Source organism: Chlorocebus sabaeus, chromosome 22 (genome assembly GCF_047675955.1).
Source record: "Chlorocebus sabaeus isolate Y175 chromosome 22, mChlSab1.0.hap1, whole genome shotgun sequence".
NCBI lineage: Eukaryota > Metazoa > Chordata > Mammalia > Primates > Cercopithecidae > Chlorocebus > Chlorocebus sabaeus.
This window is the reverse complement of record NC_132925.1, coordinates 21,838,116-21,862,044: the sequence shown is the minus strand read 5'-3', so window position 1 is coordinate 21,862,044 and position 23,929 is coordinate 21,838,116. Positions and strand designations below refer to the sequence as shown.

The 23,929-nt window shown below is 39.6% G+C and overlaps 1 pseudogene; it reads left to right on the top strand.

The window, feature by feature from the left end:
- The first annotated feature begins 22,953 nt into the window (after nucleotides 1-22,953).
- On the top strand, nucleotides 22,954-23,409 carry LOC103228425 (small ribosomal subunit protein eS25 pseudogene; annotated as a pseudogene).
- Nucleotides 23,410-23,929: the final 520 nt, after the last annotated feature.

Genomic DNA, 23,929 nt, shown 5'->3' with positions numbered 1-23,929 from the left:
TAAATGGGCTAAATGCCCCAATTAAAAGACACAGACTGGCAAATTGGATAAAGAGTCAAGACCCGTCAGTGTGTTTATTCAGGAGACCCATCTCATGCACAAAGACACACGTAGGCTCAAAATAAAGGGATAGAGGAAGATCTACCAAGCAAATGGAAAGCAAAAACAAAAGCAGGGGTTGCAATCCTGGTCTCTGATATAACAGACTTCAAACCAACAAAGATCAATAGAGACAAAGAAGGCCATTACATAATGGTAAAGGGATCAATTCAACAACAAGAGCTAACTACCCTAAATATACATGCACCCAATACAGGAGCACCCAGATTCATAAAGCAACTTCTTAGAGACCTACAAAGAGACATAGACTCCCATGCAATAATAATAGGAGACTTTAACACCCCACTGTCAATATAGACAGATCAATGAGACAAACAATTAACAAGGATATCCAGGACTTGAACTCAGCTCTGGACCAAGCAGAACTAATAGACATCAACAGAACTCTCCACCCCAAATCAACAGAAAATACATTCTTTTCAGCACCACATCACCCTTATTCTAAAATGGACCAAACAATTGGAAGTAAAACACTCCTCAGCAAATGCTGAGAAACAGAAATTATAACAAAGAGTGTCTCAGACCACAGTGCAATCAAATTAGAACTAGGATTAAGAAACTCACTCAAAACAACACAACTACATGGACATGGACCAACCTGCTCCTGAATGACTACTGGGTACATAACGAAATGAAAGCAGAAATAAGGATGTTCTTTGAAACCAATGAGAACAAAGACACAACATACCAGAATCTCTGGGTATACATTAAAAGCTGCATATAGAGGGAAATTTATAGCACTAAATGTCCACAAGAGAAAGCAGGAAAGATCAAATATCAACACCCTAACATCACAATTAAAAGAACTAGAGAAGCAAGAGCAAACAAATTCAAAAGCTAGCAGAAGGCAAGCGATAACTAAGATCAGAGCAGAACTGAAGGATATACAGACACAAAAAAACCCTTCAAAAAAATCAATGAATCCAGGACCTGGTTTTTTTAAAAAGATCAACAAAATAGACTGCTAGCAAGACTAATAAAGAAGAAAAGAGAGAAGAATCAAATGACACAATACAAAATGATGAGGGGATGTCACCACCAATCCCACAGAAATACAAACTACCATCAGAGAATACTACAAACACCTCTATGCAAATAAACTAGAAAATCTAGAAGAAGTGGATAAATTCCTGGACACATACAACCTCCCATGACTAAACTAGGAAGAAGTTGAATCTCTGAATAGACCAGCATCAGGTTCTGAAATTGAGTCAGTAACTAATAGCCTAAAAACCGAAGATGGCTGAATAGGAACAGTTCCAGCCTCCAGTTACCAGCATGAGCAACACAGAAGACAGGTGATTTCTGCATTTTCAACTGAGGTACCAGTTTCATCTCAGTGGGGCGTGTCGGACAGTCTGTGCTGGTCAGCGGGTGCAGCCCAAACAGCGAGAGCTGAAGCAGGGTGAGGCATCACCTCATCTGGGAAGCACAAGGGGGAAGGGAATTCCTTTTCCTAGCCAAGGGAAACTGAGACATACAACACCTGGAAAATCAGGTAACTCCCACCCTAATACTGCACTTTACCAAGGGTCTTAGCAAATGGCACACTAGGAGATTATATCCCACACCTGGCCAGGGGGGTCCCATGCCCACAGAGCCTCCTTCATTGCTAGCACAGCAGTTAGAGATCAAACTGCAAGGAGGAAGCAAGGCTGGGGGAGGGGCCCCCGCCACTGCTGAGGCTTAAGTAGGTAAACAAAGCCGCCAAGAAGCTCAAATTGGGTAGAACCCACTGCAGCTCAAGGAGGCTTGCCTGCCTCTGTAGACTCCATCTCTGGGGACAGGGCATAGCTAAACAAAAAGCAGCAGAAACTTCTGCAGATGTAAATGTCCCTATCTGACAGCTTTGAAGAGAGCAGTGGTTCTCCCAGCATAGAGGTTAAGATCTGAGAAAGGATAGACTGCCTGCTCAAATGGGTCCCTGACCCCTGAGTAGCCTAACTGGGAGACATCCCCCACTAGGTGCAGAATGACACCTCACACCTCACATGGCTGGGTGCAAAGCTTCCAGAGCAAGAATCAGACAGGAACACTTGCTGTTCAGCAATATTCTATCTTCTGCAGCCTCCACTGCTGATACCCAGGCAAACAGGGTCTGGAGTGGACCTCAAGCAAACTCCAACAGACCTGCAGCTGAGGGTGCTGATGGTTAGAAGGAAAACTAACAAACAGAAAGGACACCTGCACCAAAACCCCATCAGTACATCACCATCATCAAAGACCAAAGGCAGATAAAACCACAAAGATGGGGAAAAAGCAGTGCAGAAAACTGGAAATTCAAAAAATCAGAGTGCATCTCCCCCTCCAAAGGAATGCAACTCAACACCAGCAACAGAACAAAGCTGGACGGAGAATGACTTTGACGAGTTGAGAGAAGGCTTCAGTTGATCAAACTTCTCAGAGCTAAAGGGGGAACTACATACCCAGTGCATAGAAACTAAAAACCTTGATAAAAGAATGGAAGAATGGATAACTAGAATAATCAATGCAGAGAAGACCATAAACGAACTGACAGAGATGAACACCATGACACGAGAACTACGTGACAAATGAACAAGTTACAGTAACCAACTCAATCAACTGGAAGAAAGACTATCAGTGATTGAAGATCAAATGAATGAAATGAAGCAAGAAGAGAAGTGTAGAGAAAAAAAGAGTAAAAGGAAATGAACAAAGCCGTAAAGAAATATGGGATTATGTGAAAAGACCAAATCTACGTCTGATTGGTGTGCCTGAAAGTGGGGAAAATGGAACCAAGTTGGAAAACACTCTGCAGGATATAATCCAGGAGAACTCCCCCAACCTAGTAAGGCAGGCCAACATTCAAATTCAGGAAATACAGAGAACACCACAAAGATACTCCTCAAGAAGAGCAACTCCAAGATACATAGTTGTCAAATTCACCAAAGTTGAAATGAAGGAAAAAATGTTAAGGGCAGCCAGAGAGAAAGGTTGGGTTACCCACAAAGGGAAGCCCGTCAGACTAACAGCAGATCTTTCGGCAGAAACCCTACAAGCCAGAAGAGAGTGGGGGCCAATATTCAACATTCTTAAAGAAAAGAATTTTAAACCCAGAATTTCATATTCAGCCAAACTGAGTTTCATAAGTGAAAGAGAAATAAAATCCTTTACAGACAAGCAAATGCTGAGAGATTTTGTCACCACCAGGCCTGCCCTACAAGAGATCCTGAAGGAAGCACTAAACATGGAAAGGAACAACCACTACCAGCCATTGCAAAAACATGCCAAAATGTAAAGACCATCGAGGCTAGGAAGAAACTGCATCAACTAACGAGCAAAATAACCAGTTAATATCATAATGACAGGATCAAGTTCACACATAACAATATTAACCTTAAATGTAAATGGGCTAAATGGTCCAATTAAAAGACACAGACTGGCAAATTGGATAAAGTGTCAAGACCCATCAGTTTGCTGTATTCAGGAGACCCATCTCACTTGCAGAGACACACATAGGCTCAAAATAAAGGGATGGAGGAAGATCTACCAAGAATATGGAAAACAAAAAAAAGCAGGGGTTGCAATCCTAGTCTCTGATAAAACAGACTTTAAACCATCAAAGATCAAAAGAGACAAAGAAGGCCATTACATAATGGTAAAGGGATCAATTCAGCAGGAAGAGCTAACTATCCTAAAGATATATGCACCCAATACAGGAGCACCCAGATTCATAAAGCAAGTGCTTAGAGACTTACAAAGAGACTTAGACTCCAATACAATAATAATAGGAGACTTTAACACCCCACTATCAACCTCAGACAGATCAACGAGACAGAAAGTTAACAAGGACATCCAGGAATTGAACTCACCTCTGCACCAAGCAGACCTAATAGACATCTACAGAACTCTCCACCCCAAATCAACAGGATATACATTCTTCTCAGCACCACATTGCACTTATTCCAAAATTGACCACATAGTTGGAAGTAAAGCACTCCTCAGCAAATGTAAAAGAACAGAAATTACAACAAACTGTCTCTCAGACCACAGTGCAATCAAACTAGAACTCAGGACTAAGAAACTCAATCAAAACCGCTGAACTACATGGAAACTGAATAACCTGCTCCTGAATGACTACTGGGTACATGACAAAATGAAGGCAGAAATAAAGATGTTCTTTGAAACCAATGAGAACAAAGATACAACATACCAGAATCTCTGGGACACATTTAAAACAGTGTGTAGAGGGAAATGTGTAGCACTAAATGCCCACAAGAGAAAGCAGGAAAGAGCTAAAATTGATACCCTAACATCACAATTAAAATAACCAGAGAAGCAAGAGCAAACACATTCAAAAGCTAGCAGAAGGCAAGAAATAATTAAAATCAGAGCAGAACTGAAGGAGGCAGAGACACAAAAAACCCTCCAAAAAAGCAATGAATCCGGGAGCTGGTTTTTTGAAAAGATCAACAAAATTCATAGACCACTAGAAAGACTAATAAAGAAAAAAAGAGAGAAGAATCAAACAGACACAATAAGAAATGATAAAGGGGATATCACCATCGACACCACAGATATACAAACTACCATCAGAGAATACTATAAACACCTCTACACAAATAAACTAGAAAACCTAGAAGAAATGGATAATTTCCTGGACACTTACAATCTCCCAAGAATAAACCATGAAGAATTTGAATCCCTGAATAGACCAATAGTAGGCTCTGAAATTGAGGCAATAATTAATAGCCTACCAACCAAAAAAAGTCCAGGACCAGATAGATTCACAGCCAAATTCTACCAGAGGCACAAGGAGGAGCTGGTACCATTCCTTCTGAAACTATTCCAATCAATAGAAAAAGAGGGAATCCTCCCTAACTCATTTTATGAGGCCAACATCATCCTGATAGCAAAGCCTGGCAGACACACAACAAAAAAAGAGAATTTTAGACCAATATTCCTGATGAACATCGATGCAAAAATCTTCAGTGAAATACTGGAAAACCGAATCCAGCAGCACATCAAAAAGCTTATCCACCATGATCAAGTGGGCTTTATCCCTGGATTGTAAGGCTGGTTCAACATATGCAAATCAATAAACGTAATCCAGCATATAAACAGAACCAAAGACAAAAACCACATGATTATCTCAATAGATGCTGAAAAAGCCTTTGACAAAATTCAACAGCCCTTCGTGCTAAAAACTCTCGATAAGTTCGGTATTGATTGAACGTATCTCAAAATAATAAGAGCTACTTATGACAAACTCACAGCCAATATCATACTGAATGGGCAAAAACTGGAAGCATTCCCTTTGAAAACTGGCACAAGACAGGGATGCCCTCTCTCACCACTCCTATTCAACATAGTGTCGGAAGTTCTGGCTAGGGCAATCAGGCAAGAGAAAGAAATAAAGGTATTTAGTTAGGAAAAGAAGTCAAATTGTCCCTGTTTGCAGATGACATGATTGTACATTTAGAAAACCCCATTGTCTCAGCCCAAAATTTCCTTAAACTGACAAGCAACTTCAGCAAAGTCTCAGGATACAAAATCAATGTGCAAAAATCCCAGGCATTCTTATACACCAGTAACAGACAAACAGAGAGCCAAATCATGAATGAACTCACATTCACAATTGCTTCAAAGATAATAAAATACCTAGGAATCCAAATTACAAGGGATGTAAAGGACCTCTTCAAGGAGAACTACAAACCACTCCTCAGTGAAATAAAAGAGGACACAAGCAAATGAAAGAACATACCATGCTCATGGATAGGAAGAATCAATATTGTGAAAATGGCCATACTGCCCAAGTTAATTTATAGTTTCAATGACATCCCCATTAAGCTACCAATGACTTTCTTCACAGAATTGGAAAAAACTGCTCTAAAGTTCATATGGAACCAAAAAAGACCCTGCATTGCCAAGACAATCCTAAGCCAAAAGAACAAAGCTGGAGGCATCACGCTACCTGCCTTCAAACTATACTACAAGGCTACAGTAACCAAAATAGCATGGTATTGGTACCAAAACAGAGATATAGACCAATGGAACAGAACAGAGCCCTCAGAAATAATACCACACATCTACATCCATCTGATCTTTGACAAACCTGACAAAAACAAGAAGTGGGGAAAGGATTCCCTATTTAATAAATGGGGTTGGGAAAACTGGTTAGCCATATGCCGAAAACTGAAACTGGACCCCTTCATTACACCTTATACAAAAACTAACATAAGATGGATTAGAGACTTAAATGTAAGACCTAAAAACATAAAAACCCTAGAAGAAAACCTAGGCAATACCATTCAGGACATAGGCATGGGCAAGGACTTCTTGTCTAAAACACCAAAAGCAATGGCAACAAAAGCCAAAATTGACAAATGGGATCTAATTAAACTAAAGAATATCTGCACAGCAAAAGAAGCTACCATCAGAGTGAACAGGCAACCTACAGAATGGGAGAAAATTTTTGCAATCTACTCATCTGACAAAGGGCTAATATCCAGAACCTACAAAGAACTCAAACAAATTTACAAGAAAAAAACAAACAACCCCATCAAAGAGTGGGCTCAGGATATGAACAGACACTTTTCAAAAGAAGACATTCATACAGCCAACGGAATCAACCCAAATGTCCATCAGTGACAGACTGAATTAAGAAAATGTGGCACATATACACCATGAAATACTATGCAGCTGATGAGTTCGTGTCCTTTGTAGGGACATGGATGCAGCTGGAAACCATCATTCTCAGCAAACTATTGCAAGAACAGAAAACCAAACACCACATGTTCTCACTCATAGGTGGGAATTGAACAATGAGATCACTTGGACACAGGAAGGGGAACATCACACACTGAGGCCTATTGTGGGGAGGAGGTTGGGGGAGGGATAGCATTAGGAGATATACCTAATGTAAATGATGAGTTAATGGGTGCAGCACACCAACACGGCATATATATACATGTGTAACAAACCTGCACACTGTGCACATGTACCCTAAAACTTAAAGTATAATAAAAACTAAAAATAAAAAGTAGCCTACCAACCAAAAAAAGTCCAGGACCAGACAGATTCACAGCCGAATTCTACCAAAGGTACAAAGAGGAGCTGCTACCATTCCTTCTGAAACTATTCCAATCAATAGAAAAATAGGGAATCCTCCCTAACTCATTTTATGAAGCCACCATCATCCTGATACCAAAGCCTAGCAAAGACACAACAGAAAAAAGAGAGAGAGATTTTTAGGCCAATATCCCTGTTGAACATTGATGTGAAAATCCCCCAAAAAAATATGGGGAAACCAAATCCAGCAGCATATCTAAAAGCTTATCCACCATGACCAACTCAGCTTCATCTCTGGGATGCAAGGCTGGCTCAACATATGCAAATCAATAAATGTAATCTATCACATAAACAGAACCAAAGACAAAAACCACATGATTATCTCAATAGATGCAGAAAAGGCGTTCAACAAAATTTAACAGCCTTTCATGCTAAAAACTCTCAATAAACTAGGTATTCATGGAACGTATCTCAAAATAGTGAGAGCTATTTATGACAAACCCACAGCCAGTATCATACTAATGGGCAAAAACTGGAAGCATTCCCTTTGAAAACCGGCACAACACAAGGATGCCCTCTCTCATCACTCCTATTCAACATAGTATTGGAAGTTCTAACCAAGGCAATCAAGCAAGAGAAAGAAATAAAGGGTATTCAAATAGGAAAAGAGGAAGTCAAAGTGTCTCTGTTTGCAGATGACGTGATTGTATGTTTAGAAAACCCCGTAGTCTCAGCCCAAAATCTCTTTAAGCTGATAAGCAACTTCAGCAAAATCTCAGGATACAAAATGAATGTGCAAAAATCACAATATTCCTATACATCAGGAAGAGGCAGAGAGCCAAATCATGAGTGAACTCCCATTCACAATTACTACAAAGAGAATTAAATACCTAGGAATACAATTTACAAGAGATGTGAAGGACCTCTTCAAGGAGAACTACAAACCACTGCTCAATGAAATAAAAGAGGACACAAACAAATGGAAGAACATTTCATGCTCATGGATAGGAAGAATCAATATCATGAAAATGGCCACACTGCCCAAACTAATTATAGATTCAATGCTATCCCCAACAAGTTACCACTGACTTTCTTCACAGAACTGGAGAAAACTACTTTAAATTTCACATGAAACCAAAAGAGCCCACATAGCCAAGACAATCTTAAGCAAAACGAATGAACAAATCTGGCGGAATCACACTATCTGACTTCAAACTATACTACAAGGCTACAGTAACCAAAACAGCATGGTATTGATATCAAAACAGAGATATAGACCAATGGAACAGAACAGAAGCCTCAGAAATAACACCACACATCTACAGCCATCTGATCTTTACAAACCTGACGACAACAAGCAATGTGGAAAGGATTCCCTATTTAATAAACGGCGCTGGGAAAACTGGTTAGCCATATGTAGAAAGCTGAAACTGGATCCCTTCCTTACACCTTATACAAAATTAACTCAAGACAGAATAAAGACTTAAATATAAGACCTAAAACCATAAAAACCATAGAAGAAAACCTAGGCAATACCATTCAGGACATAGGCATGGGCAAAGTCTTCATGACTAAAACACCAAAATCAATGGCAACAGAAGCCAAAATTGACAAATGGGATCTAACTAAACTAAAGAGCTTCTGCATAGCAAAAGAAACTATCGTGAGAGTGTACAGGCAACCCACAGAATGGGAGAAAATCTATCCATCTGACAAAGGGCTAATATCCAGAATCTACAAAGAACTTAAACAAATTTACAAGAAAAAAACAACCCCATCAAAAAGCAGGCAAAGGATATGAACAGACACTTTTCAAAAAAAGACATTTATGCAGCCAACAGACGTATGAAAAAGTGCTCATCATCACTGGTCATCAGAGAAATGCAAATCAAAACCACAATGAGATACCATCTCACGCCAGTTAGAATGGCAATCATTAAAAAGTCAGGAAACAACAGATGCTGGAGAGGATGTGGAGAAATGGGAATGCTTTTACACTGTCAGTGGGAGTGTAAACTAGTTCAACCATTGTGGAAGACAATGTGGTCATTCCTCAAGGATCTATAACTAGAAATACCATTTGACCCAACAATCCCATTACTGGGTATATACCCAAAGGATTATAAATCATGCTACTATAAAGACCCATGCACATGTATGTTTATTACATGGCTATTCACAATAGCAAAGACTTGGAACCAACCCAAATGTCCATCAATGATAGACTGGATTAAGAAAATGTGGCACATATACACCATGGAATACTATGTAGCCTTAAAAAAGAATGAGTTCATGTTCTTTGCAGGGACATGGATGAAGCTGGAAACCATCATTCTCAGCAAACTATCACAAGGACAGAAAACCAAACAGCACATGTTCTCACTCATCAGTGGGAATTGAACTATGAGATCACTTGGATATAGGGCTGGGAACATCACACACCAGGGCCTGTGAGAGGGTAGGGAGCTGGGGGAGGGATAGCATTAGGAGAAATACCTAATGTAAATGATGAGCTGATGGGTGCAGCAAACCAACATGGCACATGTATACCTATGTATCAAATCTGCACATTGTGCACATGTAACCTAGAACTTAAAGTATAATTAAATAAACAATAATAATAAAAATAAAAAGTCAGGAAACAACAGATGCTGGAGAGGATGTGGAGAAATAGGAACACTTTTACGCTGTTGGTGGGAGTGTAAATTAGTTCAACTATTGTGGAAGACAGTGTGGCAATTCCTCAAGGATCTAGAACTAGAAATACCATTTGACCCAGCAATCCCATTACTGAGAATATACCCAAAGGATTATAAATCATTCTACTATAAAGACATGCACATGTATGTTTATTGCAGCACTATTCACAATAGCAAAGACTTGGAACCAACCCAAGTACTCATCAATGATAGATTGGATAAAGAATATGTGGCACATATACACCATGGAATACTATGCAGCCATAAAAAAGGATGAGTTCATGTCCTTTGCAGAGACATGGATGAAGCTGGAAACCATCATTCTCAGCAAAATATCATAAGGACAGAAAACCAAATACCACATGTTTTCACTCATAAGTGGGAGATGAACAATGAGAACACATGGACACAGGGCAGGGAACATCACACACCAGGGCCTGTTGGGGTGTGGGGGTCTGGTGCAGGGATAGCATTAGGAGAAATACCTAATGTAAATGACGAGTTGATGGGTGCAGCAAACCAACATGGCACATGTATATCTGTGTAACAAACCTGCTTATTGTGCACATGTACCCTGGAACTTAAAGTATAATACAAAATAAAAATACAAATAAATTACTCAGGCATGGTGGCACATGTCTGTAATCCCAGCTACCCGGGAGGCTAAGGCAGGAGAATCACTTGAACCTTGGAGGCAGAGGTTGCAGTAAGCCAAGATCACACCACTGCACTCCAGCCTGGCAACAGAGCAAGACTCCATCTCCAAAACATAAAAAAGAAATAATCTGAAAGTGTGAGCTATATGCATCCATTTAGAGTAAGAAAGCCATTCGACCTCTAAAAGTAAGGTAAAAACCTAGAGATAAATCATAATCTAGTTTAGCATTAAACATTTGTAATGTAAGAAGTTTTATCTAACTTCTTACATTTAGAATGTAAGAAGTTTTTGAGTTCTTAAAGAGAGCCTGGAAGCCTAATACACTGTATATATATTTATTATATTTGCTCTTTTAAAGTATACTTACTCAGTGGTTTTTAGTGTATTCAAAGAGTTGTGCAACCATTACTACTATCTAATTTCAGAACATTTTCATTACCCGAAAAAGAAACCCCACCCTCATTAAGTCACTTCCCTATTCTGGAGATTTCATATAAATGGAATCATACCATATTGGCTTTTTGTATCTGGCTTTTTTCTAGGGTACATTTTTGCTCTACAACTCTGGACAACAGGATCTAATAAAAAAGGAGAAGCCCATCTTGAAGATATCATCTTTCTTTTTCAGAAGTTCCTAAAAATACAGTATGAAATACTAAGAATGTAGAACTCGTGGACTAAGATCTGGTCTAGACTATAGACTCCCCAGCCCACTGGAAGAGATATTCCTCAAATTCCCCCTACTGATTACCACCTGGCCTAAGTCTGAAGCTCACCCTTAAGACAGAGCATAGTGTCATGGGAAATTCAAGAGCATCAGAGCCTCACAAACCCAAACCCTGACACAGCCACTCACTAGCCCCAGGGTGACCTTGAGCAATCTTTTTTTTTTTTTTTTTTAAAGACAGAGAAAAGAATAATCTGAGGCAGAGGTGGGTGGATCACCTGAGGTCAGAAGTGTGAGACCAGCCTGGCCAACATGGCAAAACCCCATCTCTACTAAAAATACAAAATTAGGCTGGGCGCGGTGTTGCACAGGCTGGAGTGCAGTGGTGCGATCTCAACTTACCGTAACCTCCACCTCCCGGGTTCAAGCAATTCTCCTGCCTCAGCCTCTTGAGTAGCTGACATTACAGGCATGTACCACCATGCCTGGCTAATTTTTGTATTTTCAGTAGAGATGGGGTTTCACCATGTTGGCCAGGCTGGTCTTGAACTCCTGACCTCAGGTGATCCTCCCACCTTGGCCTCCCAGAGTGCTGGGATTACAGCTGTGAGCTACTGCGTCTGGCTGACCATAAGGAATCTATTTAACCTCTTTTATTTTTCACTTTCTTCATCTGCAAAATGAGATGACAGCAATACCTTCTTTGTTTGATTGTTATGAAGACTGGAAAAAAAGATATACAAAGTACCTAACGCCTGGCAGAGATAAGGCCCTCAATAAATTATTATGATTATTACAATTATAAAACTATTACTATTTTTCTTCTCTTAAGTGTTTTTACTTATCACCCATGACAAGTGAACAAAGAATTGTTCACCTGAACAAATAATTATATTGGTCATGGTTCTTGCCCTCTCAGAAATGACAAACTATGGTAAATATAAAATATACCTCTTTTTGCAATCTAAGATTATCTGTCCCTGTTGTACTTTAATCTCACTACTTAATGTTGGAGAGGAATATAATGAAGACTATTCTGTGTTCTTTGTGCACATGTTTAATCTACAATACTGGACTGGAAACTTATGTCAGCTCAACTCTTCTAAGAAGAAGATGCCAAGACAAAATTAGTCATGCAGGAGACTTCTTGGGAGAAATGCCTTGAAGGATTTGGGGAGGGGGAGCCAGCATGAGCAGGGACGGCCTTCAGACTAGGAGGAAAGGAGGAAGACGGGGCAGTAGGAGTCAGATGACACTGCAGCGCTGAGTCTCAGCCAGGCCCACCAGGAGACCTCAGGCAAAGACTTCTCATTAGAAGAGTCCCATGCCAGCCAGAAATAGCCTGACCCTGGTACCATACAACTACCACATTCAGTTACTAGCTAGAAGATTCCCCAGAAGAGTGTGACTTGGCAGCATGAATGCAGGGGCAGATCCAGAGGGGCCACAGCTGGAAATATCAGCTAACTACCCTCCTCATGAGCTTCTCACACAAGTGGATTTGAGCCGTGCATGCCCACAGCCTCTAGAGAACTCCCTGAAGACAATAATTTTGTTGGTATTATTGCTTGTACCTAGAAAGTTCTCAACAATTGTTTGTTGAAAACTGAATACCCAAAGGATTATAAATCATGCTGCTATAAAGACACATGCACACGTATGTTTATTGCGGCACTTTTCACAATAGCAAAGACTTGGAATCAACCCAAATGTCCATCAGTGACAGACTGGATTAAGAAAATGTGGCACATAAACACCATGGAATACTATGCAGCCATAAAAAAGGATGAGTTTGTGTCCTTTGTAGGGACATGGATGCAGCTGGAAACCATCATTCTTAGCAAACTATCACAAGAACAGAAAACCAAACACCACATGTTCTGACTCATAGGTGGGAACTGAACAATGAGATCACTTGGACTCGGGAAGGGGAACATCACACACCAGGGCCTATCATGGGGTGGGGGAGGGGGAGGGATTACATTGGGAGTTATACCTGATGTAAATGACGAGTTGATGGGTGCTGACGAGTTGATGGGTGCAGCACACCAACATGGCACAAGTATACATATGTAACAAACCTGCGCATTATGCACATATACCCTAGAACTTAAAGTATAATAATAATAATAAAGAAAGAAAAAAAAGAAAACTGAATACGTGATGGTTTTCAGCAACCAGCAGGAAGAACAACCCATTTGCTCAATCCAGGTGGATTAGGTCTCATAATTCCTGAAGAAAGAAAATGGCTTCCATCATTTCAAGTAAAGGACAAGGCCCAGAAAATACTCCTGTGGCATAGCAGATTCCAGCCTCCAAACAATAAGCGGGATGGGGGGTCGCTGAGGCAATGAGCTGACAGCAACAGGAAGAAGTGTCAGGCAAAAGTGGCCTGAATTAAACCCACCGTTGACTTCATTATGCACTTCATTTCACTTGTATAGACATAGCCACAGGATGAAGTAACCAACAGTGGGTGTGGCCTCAAAGGTAAAAGCAAGATGGTACAAAAGCTGCTTCTGAAACAGATGACAGAGTGGGGAGAGCCTCAGGAGCTCGGGGCGGAGGGAAGATTTCAACTGTGGAGGTACACTTGCCCAAAGCAAGCACCCAGCAACTGGAAATCAGGTCAGCACAGCACTCACTGGAGGCTTGAAAAGGATAACTAACTCCAGTTTTCAAAGAATTCAAACAGCTATGGGTGAGGCAAGAGGAAGAGATGACTCACGAATCTGGAGGTAAAATGAGATCTCTGAGCTGACGACCACAAATAAAGGAGGGCAGAGAGAAGAAGCAGTGTGCTTGTCAGACTCATTTCTCATTTTCATAACAGACAGCTATCTACTTCAATTAAAAATGATTTATTGAGCACCTACTGTGCACAAAATGAAAGAAGCAAGGTTTCAAAAACATTCACATGTCCAATGAGCATGGCTGAGCTCCTCCCAATGCCAGGTATATATATATATGCTGGAGTCTGCAGAAAAGAAAATCATTCCCAGTGACTACACTAAATCCCATGAAGGAGACAAATCCAAAAAACAATTAAAATACAACAATACAGCACATTGTGAATCATGTAGTGATAGAGGCAGGTCTAAGTATTATGAAAACACTCTAAGTAGGGCAATCATTTAACTCATCATTAAAGCAGAATGATTTGAAAGTAGAATTGGGCATCATCAATAATTACACTGTGACAATGGGCATAAACTGGGACTGTTCCTGGACATACCAGGATGAATAGCATCCTAGTTATAAGGAATAAAACTGGGGAGAGACCAGGCATGGTGGCTAATGCCTGTAATCCCAGCACTTTAGAAGGCCAGGGTTGGGGGACTGCTTGAGCCCAGGAGTTCAAGACTAGTCTGGGCAACATGGTGAGACCCTGTCTCTATTATTTAAAAGAAATAATATTTTTTAAAGTTGGAAGAAAAGGATAAAGAGGATCCCAAGGTAGTGCAGAGCATCACACAGACAGGGGCTGAGCATACTAAGATGCTAGCTCAGGTATCTCTCTTATAAACCACAAGTTCCCCTCCAATGATAACCCATTAATCCATTAACTCACTAATTCATTAATCAATTAATCCATGAATGAATTAATCCATTCACCAGGGCAGAGTCCTCATGATCCAATCACATCTTAAAGGCTGCACCACTCAATATTCCTACGTTGGGGATTAAATTGAGCATGAGTTTTGGAGGTGACAAATATTCAAACCATAGCACATAGTTCATTTGCAAAGTGATCCTAAGAAGCTCTAATAGGAGAAATGGGAAGGGGAAAGGGTGATAAAAGGAAGAGAAACAAGCCAATGCCAGGTGTTAGTGAGCAGATTACCACAAAGGACACCTGGGAGTCAGTCCTGCTGAGGACCTCTGAGAGATAATAAAGAATATCCCTCAGAGTGGTCCCACCCAATAGATGATGAAGCTGAGTTATTTATCCTCCAGTTTCCATCTGTCACTAGATGAGGACTGCTACTGGCGTTTCAACTTCCCAGAACCTTTGGCCTCCCTTCCCTGCACATGAACCAAGCTTACTAGAGAAAGCTCTCAAATGGAGTATTGGTGATGGCAGTAGGAAAACCATCAGGGTGCACAGCAATGGCAAGTGACAGGGAAATATGAGAAGAATATTAAGAGGGTCTGCTACATAGTTAAAATAGATTTTAAAGGGAAAATCATTACTAGAGGTAAAGAGGGATATTTTACTTTTTAATTTATATAAATTTATGGAGGGCAAGTGCAATTTCATTGCATGAAGAGATTGTATAATGGTCAAGTCAGAGCTTTCAGGGCATCCATCACTCAGATAACATACTTTGTACCCATTAAGTAATTTCTCATCCTCCACCTCTCTGTCACTCCTTGACTCTTAGTCTCCATTGTCTATCTCCCATTTTGCAGGTTGTCTGTTCACTCTGTTGCTTATTTTCTTTGCTCTGCAGAAGAGTTTTAGTTTAAGTCCCGTTTGTCTGTTTTTGTTTACTGTGCTTTTGAAGTCTTAGTCAGAAATCCTTTGCCTAAGCCAATGTCCAGAAGAGTTTTCTCTAGATTTTCTTCTAGTATTTTTATAGTTTCAAGTCTTACAGTTAAGTCTTTAATCTTGAACCACTTTTGTGTATTGTGAGAGATAGGCATCCAGTTTCATTCTTCTGTCTGTGGCAATCAGATTTTTCCCCATACCATTTATTGAAAAGGGTGCAAGAGGGATACTTTAAAAAGATAAAACTTTCAGTCCATAGACATATATAACAAATATAATTCATCGTATACCCTTGGTAACATAGCATCAAAATATATAAGGCAAAAAAAAATGACAGAACTAAAAGAGAAAATGGACAAATCCACCATCTCAGTAGAATCTTAGCAATATCTTACCAAAGATATTGAAGATCTGAACAGCACAACAAAGAATTTGATTTAATTGACACACAAAGGACACCTAAGAACTTCAGAATACACATTCTTTTCAAGTATAAACAGATACTTATAAATATTGCAAGCCACAAGCAAGTCTTACACATTTCTAAGCTTAACAGTATACATAAAAATGTTTTCTAACCACAGTTCAAGTAAGCTAGAATTAATAACTAACAGATAAGTGAAAATCCCACCTACCTGGAAAGTTTAAATATACTTCTAAATAACCTATAGACTAATTTAAAAACACAATGGAAATTAGAAAACATTTTGAACTAATGCTAATGAAAATATGACGCATTAAATTTATTATGTGTAATTAAAGTTGTGCTTAAAGAGAAATTTATGACCATAAACAAACATTAGAAAAGGATTCAGACTTGACCGCTTGCCAGCTGTGTCATCTTGGGTAAAATCATACCTTCTGCTGAACCTCGTTTCCTTACTAACACAACAGAGGTGCCAATAACTACTTCAGAGAGATTTTTTGTGAAGATAGGGCGATGTCAAATGTAAAGCTTTTAACCCAGTAGAAAATCCATTAACCATTTGAGAAACGTAACTATTCCCAGCCTGGGGTCCCTTCCAGGTTTAAGCAAGCTGTTGCATAGGAAGCCCAGAAGTTCCCACGTTCTGCATTCAGGGACCTCTAGGATGAGAACGTCAACGCAATAAGCCTTCAGCCTCTAGATTTGAGCTCTTTACACTGCTGATTTGCAGATCAGGCTGCTATGGGTATGCTGTGACAGAGTGAAGAAACAGGGAAGAAAAGGAGGGATGCTTCTCAGTAAGACCCTAGGCATTTCCGTCCACAGCACTTAAACACACTCCATACCAGCACAAACACCAACATAAAGTCATAAGATTGTTTCGGTTACTTTGTAATGTTACCCTCCTCCCTACCTTCCCCACGTCCTTCCACACATTCCCTTAAGCTTTGAGGCCTTTTACAAGAATTTGGTGTCCTATGTTGCTTTCCTCTGCCCTCATTGTTCTACTGTTCTGTTGCCTTGTCCATCTTACTTGATGGACAGAGTAGGGAGGTTAAAGGACCCTCAAGGACAATTTATCCCCACCCATTCCTTTGACTTTTGTGTTTTGTTTTGTTTTGTCTGTTTTTGAGTTGGAGTCTTACTCTGTCACCCAGGCTGGAGTGCACTGGCATGATCACGGCTCACTGCAGCCGCAAACCCCTAGGCCCAAGCAATCCTCCTGCCTCAACTTCCCAAACAGCTGGGCTTACAGGTGTGAGCTACTGTGCCTGGCCCATTCCTTTGATTTTTATATATGTGGGAAATGAATATCAGAAAGGTCAACTTGGCTCAAAGTCTTTGACAGAATGTAGTCTAGAAGCCAGTTCCAAGTTCATTACCATTTCCTCAACTGCATGTTGCCTCTCCAGTAGCTCTGACCTCTGAATTATCTTCTACAGAGAACAGAATTCCTACTTAATAGGTATCTTTGAACCATGGTGTATTAGATTCCTATGGCTGCTCTGACAAACTGCTAATAGCTTGGTGGCTTAAAACAGCACAAAGTTATTTTCTTATAGTTCTGGAGTCCAGAACTGTAAAATCAGTTTTACTGGAATGAAATTAAGGTGTAGGTAGGGCTCCCTGAAGTCTCGAGGAAAGAATCCCTTGCATTGCATTTCCTGTTTCTAGTAGCCACCTGCATTCTTTGGCTCTGGCCCTTTCCTCCGTCCTCAAAGCCGGCAGTGTAGCATGTTCTCTCTGTGACTCTGTTTCCTTCTGCTTCTGTCACATGGCCTTCTGTCTTCTCTGTCTTCTGTATTAAATCTCTCTTCACTTCCTTCTATTTATTTATATATTTATTTATTTATTTATTTATTTTTTAACACAGTCTCACTCTTTCACCCAGGCTGGAATACAGTGGCATGATCTCAGCTCATTACAACCTCCGCCTCCCAGGTTCAAGCAATTCTCCTGCCTCAGCCTCCCAAGTAGCTGAGATTACAGGCACCCGCCACCACACCAGGCTAATTTGTGCATTTTTAGTAGAGACGGGTTTTCACCATGTTGGCCAGACTGGTCTCGAACTCCTGACCTCAGGTGATCTGTCCACCTCAACCTCCCAAAATGTTGGGATTACAGGTGTGAGCCACCGCACCCAACCTCCACTTCCTTCTTATAAGGACACATGTAAGTGCATTTAATGTTCACCCATATAATCCAGGATAATCTCCCCATCTCAAGATTTTTAACTTAATCACATCTACAAAATCTCTCTTGCCATGTAGGTTAACATTCACTGGTTCTAGGGATTAGGACCTGGATATCATGGAGAACAGAGGGGAAAGGACATTATTCAGCCTACTATACATGGTAACTGATTCAATGAAATGGATAGAAATGGCTTCCAAAATTATGAACCACATAAAAGCACTCCAATACAAACTGAAAAGGTGGGGTTAAAGAAGTGTCAGAGAAAACCTAATATCTGGAGTATAATGAAATGTTTAGAAAATATCTTTGATTTTGTTTGAATCCTAGCTCAACAAATCAACTACACAAATAGATTTTTAAGACCAGTAGGGACATTTAAATGTAGACTGGATATACTAGAGGTTACCCAAGAATCACTGTTAATATTGTTAGATGTGATAATTATGATTATGTAAGAAAATGTTTCTTTTTAAGAGATGCATAATGAAGCATATAGAGGTATAATGACATGAGGTCATGAGAAAATTTGCTTTAAAATACTTCAGCAAAAAGTGAAATAAATCAGGCACAGAAAGACAAATACTATCTGATCTCATTTATGTGTGGAATCTAAGAAGTATTGAACTCATACAACTAGAGAGTAGAATGGTGATTACCAGAGAGTGGCTGGGAGAGGTGATAGGGAGCTGTTGATCAGAGTATAAAGTGTCAGACAGACAGGAGGAATAGGTTTTAACATCTATCACAGAGCAGGATGACTATAGTCAACAATAATATATTACATATTTCAAAATAACAGAGTAAACTTCAAATATCTCACCATAAAAAATGATACATAATTGAGGTGATGGATATGTTAATTTACTTGATTTAATCATTTCGCATTCTCTACATATATCAAAATACCACATTGTACCTCATAAATATTTATAATTATGATGTGTCAGTCAATCAAAATAATATGAATAAAAAAGACCAGCAAAAATGTAGATTTAGTAATAAAGCAAGTATGGCAAAATATTACTAATTATTGAACATGGGTGACAGGAATAGCAGAGTTCCTTTCTCTACTATTTTAATATTAAATTAAATAGTTAAATATTGAAAATTATTGATTGTATTTTAATAATTTGTTATCTCTATTGTTCTGTATATTTGAAATTTTTTGAGGGAAAATTAAAAATATAAAGGCTCCATTTTAGAATTAAAATTGCCTGTCCCAATCCCCAGCACTCAGCATCTGACCAGTTGCTCTGTAGGAAAGATAAACCGGAGGTGAGGAAGCCTGCCTGCCAGAACCAAAGGAGTGATGAGCCTAGGTGTTTAATGTCTGATGGGCTGAGTGCTTGGTAAACATTGCAAAAGAAATCTCAGGGTTTTGACAATAGATCCCCAGAGCAACATGTTTGTATGTCAGTATTGATTGTGTTTCTGTTTCTCAAACCCCTTTCTCCCTGTTTCTTCATGGTATTATAATATCCAACATAAGGCTCCTTTCCCCAGTGAGGTTAGAATATGAAGGGAAGAAGGGGACAGTAAAACCATCAGCCTCATCCCATCTACTTCCAAACTCTTTTCCACCATGTTGCCAGGGTGAACTTTCTAACAAATCTATATAATCCTGTCTTCTCACTGGCTTCCCAATCTGTGACATACAATATCTGCACATCTTGACCGGGCACACAAGACCCTTTATGATCTGGATCCTCCCAAAGCTGAAGATCAATTTGCTCTAAGAAGAAAATTAAGCTCCAGGAAATGGAGGATAAATACAAAGGAATGTGTGTTTAAACACCAGTCCAACGAAGAATTACATAACAAATAGGAATTTAGAGTCAGGCTTTGGATAATAGGGTAGCAATTCTGTTCGGAGTTCTGAACGTTCCCAGATCCACTTCAAGGAACTACCCAGAATTAATTGCGAATTCATACTCTGAATTGAAAGATAATTGATTAGGTGGCATTACAATAGATAGATAGGTAGATAGATAGATGATTGATTGATAGAAAGATAGATAGATAGACAGACAGACAGACAGATAGATAGATAGATAATCTAGATACATGGGGAATCTTTCTTTTCTAAACCAAACATCATGGTCTCTACTTTTACAACAGGATATAATATCTCAAGTTGTAAGTGCCATAGAAACTTAGGACACATGGATGTCATCACAAATATTTTCCTCTCATCAATGGAACAAAACTATACAAATAGATATTTTAGTGTAAAGTAAGGGGCCTCCCAGATTACAAAACTGATCTTCTTGCTTGCAAAAATTGCTTTACTTCTTACTCTCATTCACCATCAATCCATCACCTTACAAAAAGCTTTTGCCTATTCTCAAAAGCATAATTGGATTTGGGAGATAAAAGTGTACACAATAAATAAATATATATACAAGATCCTACGCACATCCAAATTGTTTATTTGAAATGATTATGCAACTGTCGCTTATTCCAAGGGCTTGGCTTATTCCCAGAACTCCTCTTTAGTTGGGCAAGCACTATGTCTTCTGGACTTGCACTTTATTTCTTCTCGCTCAGAGTAAACTGATGTAAAGTTAAGATTTTATTAAGGTACTTGGATTGTTTTCCCTCTTCTCTGAACAACTGTATATTCATTATCTACCACCTTCAACTGGAAATTATTATACATTGACCTCAATTATTCTCTATTTCCCTGGAGAGTTTTCTCTTTTTTAAAATAATTTCAACTTTTATTTTAGATTCAGGGAGTACGTGTGTAGATTTGTTACCTGGGTATTTTGTGTGATGCTGAGGTTTGGGGCACTATTGATTCAGTCACCCAAATACCAAGCACAATACTCAGTTTTTCAATCCCTGCCCTCCTCCTTTTCTCCCCCAAGACTTTTTTAAAAAATTTTTTAAGACTAGTCAAGTGCAGTTGTGAGAAGCGGGGAAAAAGTAGAACAAGAAATTTGATCTGTAACTCACTGTGAACATTTTGGATAACTCACTCCCTTTGGATCAACCCCAAGACTTTTCTTTACAAAACAAACAAACAAAAAGTATGTTTCTGAAGGATGTTGAATTTGGTGATGATTTCTTGGATACTATACCAAAAGTACAGACAACAAAAGAAGAAACAGATAAACTGGACTCCATCAAAATTAAAAACTTTCATGCATCAAAGCATACTATCAAGAGATTAAAAAGACGATCCACAGAATGGGAGAAAACATTTGTAAGTCATATATCTGACTGTAGATTAATATCCAGAATATATAAAGAACTCCTACAACTCTGCAATGAAAATAAAAACAATCCAATTCAGGAATGAACAAAGGATTTGAATAAACATTTCTCCAAAGAAGATATGCAAATGGCCAACAAGCACATGAAAAGATGTCAATATCCCTAGTCATTAGGGAAATGCAAGTCAAAACCACAATGAGATATTACTTTACATCCATTAGGATGGTTATGTTTTATGGAAAATACTGCAAGAAGTGCATTTACTAAAATACAAGCTGTGTTGTCAAAGATATGTAGAAACTGGAACTCGTGCATCACTGGTGGGAATGTAAAATGGCACAGCCACTGTGGAAAACGTATGACATTTCCTCAAAAAGTTAAAAATAATATTACCATATGATCCAGCAATTCCACTTGCAGGTTTATGCCCAAAAAAATTGAAAGCAGAGACTCAAACAGATACTTGTGTACCCATATTCATAGCAGCACTATTCACAATAGCCAAAAAGTAGAAAAAACCTAAGTGTCTATCATCAGATAAATGGATAAACAAATGTAGCAAACACATACAATAGAATACTAGCCTTAAAAAAGAAAGGAAATTTTGGCCGGGTGCAGTGTAATCCCAGCAATTTGGGAGGCCGAGGCAGGCGGATTGCTTGAGCTCAGGAGTTGGAGAACAGCCTGGGCAAGATGGTGAAACCCCATCTCTACCAAAAATACAAAAAATTAGCCAGGCACGGTGGCACATGCCTGTAGTCCCAGCACCTCAGGAGGCTGAGGTGGGAGGATCACCTGAGCTTGGGAAGTTGAGGCTGCAGTGAGCCAAGATCATGCCACTGCACTCCAGCCTGGGTGACAGAGTGAGACCCATCTCAACAAAAAGGAAATTCTAATACATGCTGCAACGTGGATAAACTTTAAAAAACAGTATGCTAACTGAAATAAGCCATGCACAAAAAAACAAATATTGTATCATTCCACTAATAAGAGATACCTAGAACAGGCAAATTCATGGAGACAGAAAGGGTTACAAGGTGCTAAGAGAAGAATAAGGACACTATTTAACAGGTACAGAGTTTCTGTTTGTGATAAAAAAATTTCTGAAAATGGATAGTGATGGTTGCACAACACTGTAAATGTACTTAATGCCACTGAACTGTACACTTACATGACTAAAATAATCATTTCTGTGTTATGTAAATTTTACTGTGAAAAAAAAATAATTTTTAAAAGTACGTTTCTTAAAGACTTGGCTAGCCAGCAACAACTCTAGTATTCTACACAAAGCCCAGGAATGCCAGGCACGCAGTGGGTATTTTAAATACATTTGCTCAATAATTGATCAGCTCGTATGTTTCTTGGTTGCCAGAATCATTATTTACATGAACAGGGAAGGGAATGGAAGACAAGCAAAGAAAAGAATATTAGGCTTTTTGTCCGACATCTTAGCAAGGCTGCGGTGTCCGCTGCTGCTCTGCGAGCTTCGCAATGCCGCCCAAGGACGACAAGAGGAAGAAGGATGCCGGAAAGTCGGCCAAGAAAGACAAAGACCCAGTGAACAAAACCGGGGGCAAGGCCAAAAAGAAGAAGTGGTCCAAAGGCAAAGTTCGGGACAAGCTCAATAACTTAGTCTTGTTTGACAAAGCTACCTAGGACAAACTCTGTACGGAAGTTCCCAACTATAAACTATAACCCCAGCTATGGTCTCTGAGAGACTGAACATTCGAGGCTCCCTGGCCAGGGCAGCCCTTCAGGAGCTCCTTAGTAAAGGACTTATCAAACTGGTTTCAAAGCACAGAGCTCAAGTAATTTACTCCAGAAATACCAAGGGCAGAGATGCTCCAGCTGCTGATGAAGATGCATGAATAGGTCCAACCAACTGTACATTTGGAAAAATAAAACTTTATTCAATCAAAAAAAAAAAAGGAATATTAGTATCTACTATGTCCCAAACACAGTTAGAGGCTTAAGATACTCTAATTCACTTAATCCTCAAAGACATAAAATTCAAAAAGAACTTCACATCATGATCAGGACCTCCACTGGGTATCCTGCTTTGTTCACTTACTGGTAGTATTTTCACACGTCGTGTCATCTTATTTATCAAGAAGTCAATATGTGATATGATTTTGAGTAGATGTGGGTCAAGTAAATGTCAGGTAGCTTCTGTAGGGCAAGCCCAAGCCCGATGGTGACGACAACCACGGGGTTGACCCTGAGGTCCCATGAACAGTCCTACAACCCTGGACTTGGGACTCTCTTCAAAGATGCCCTACTGGCGCTAGACAGGTGAGCAACGTGGGAGATTCCTCATCGATGGAGCCCCAAGTACGTTTAATTGTTCACTTTCATAGTCAAGATTTGTCCCTGGCCTCCAGCCCTTCTTTTGGAGGTTGAGGTCGAGGGGGAAAAAGGA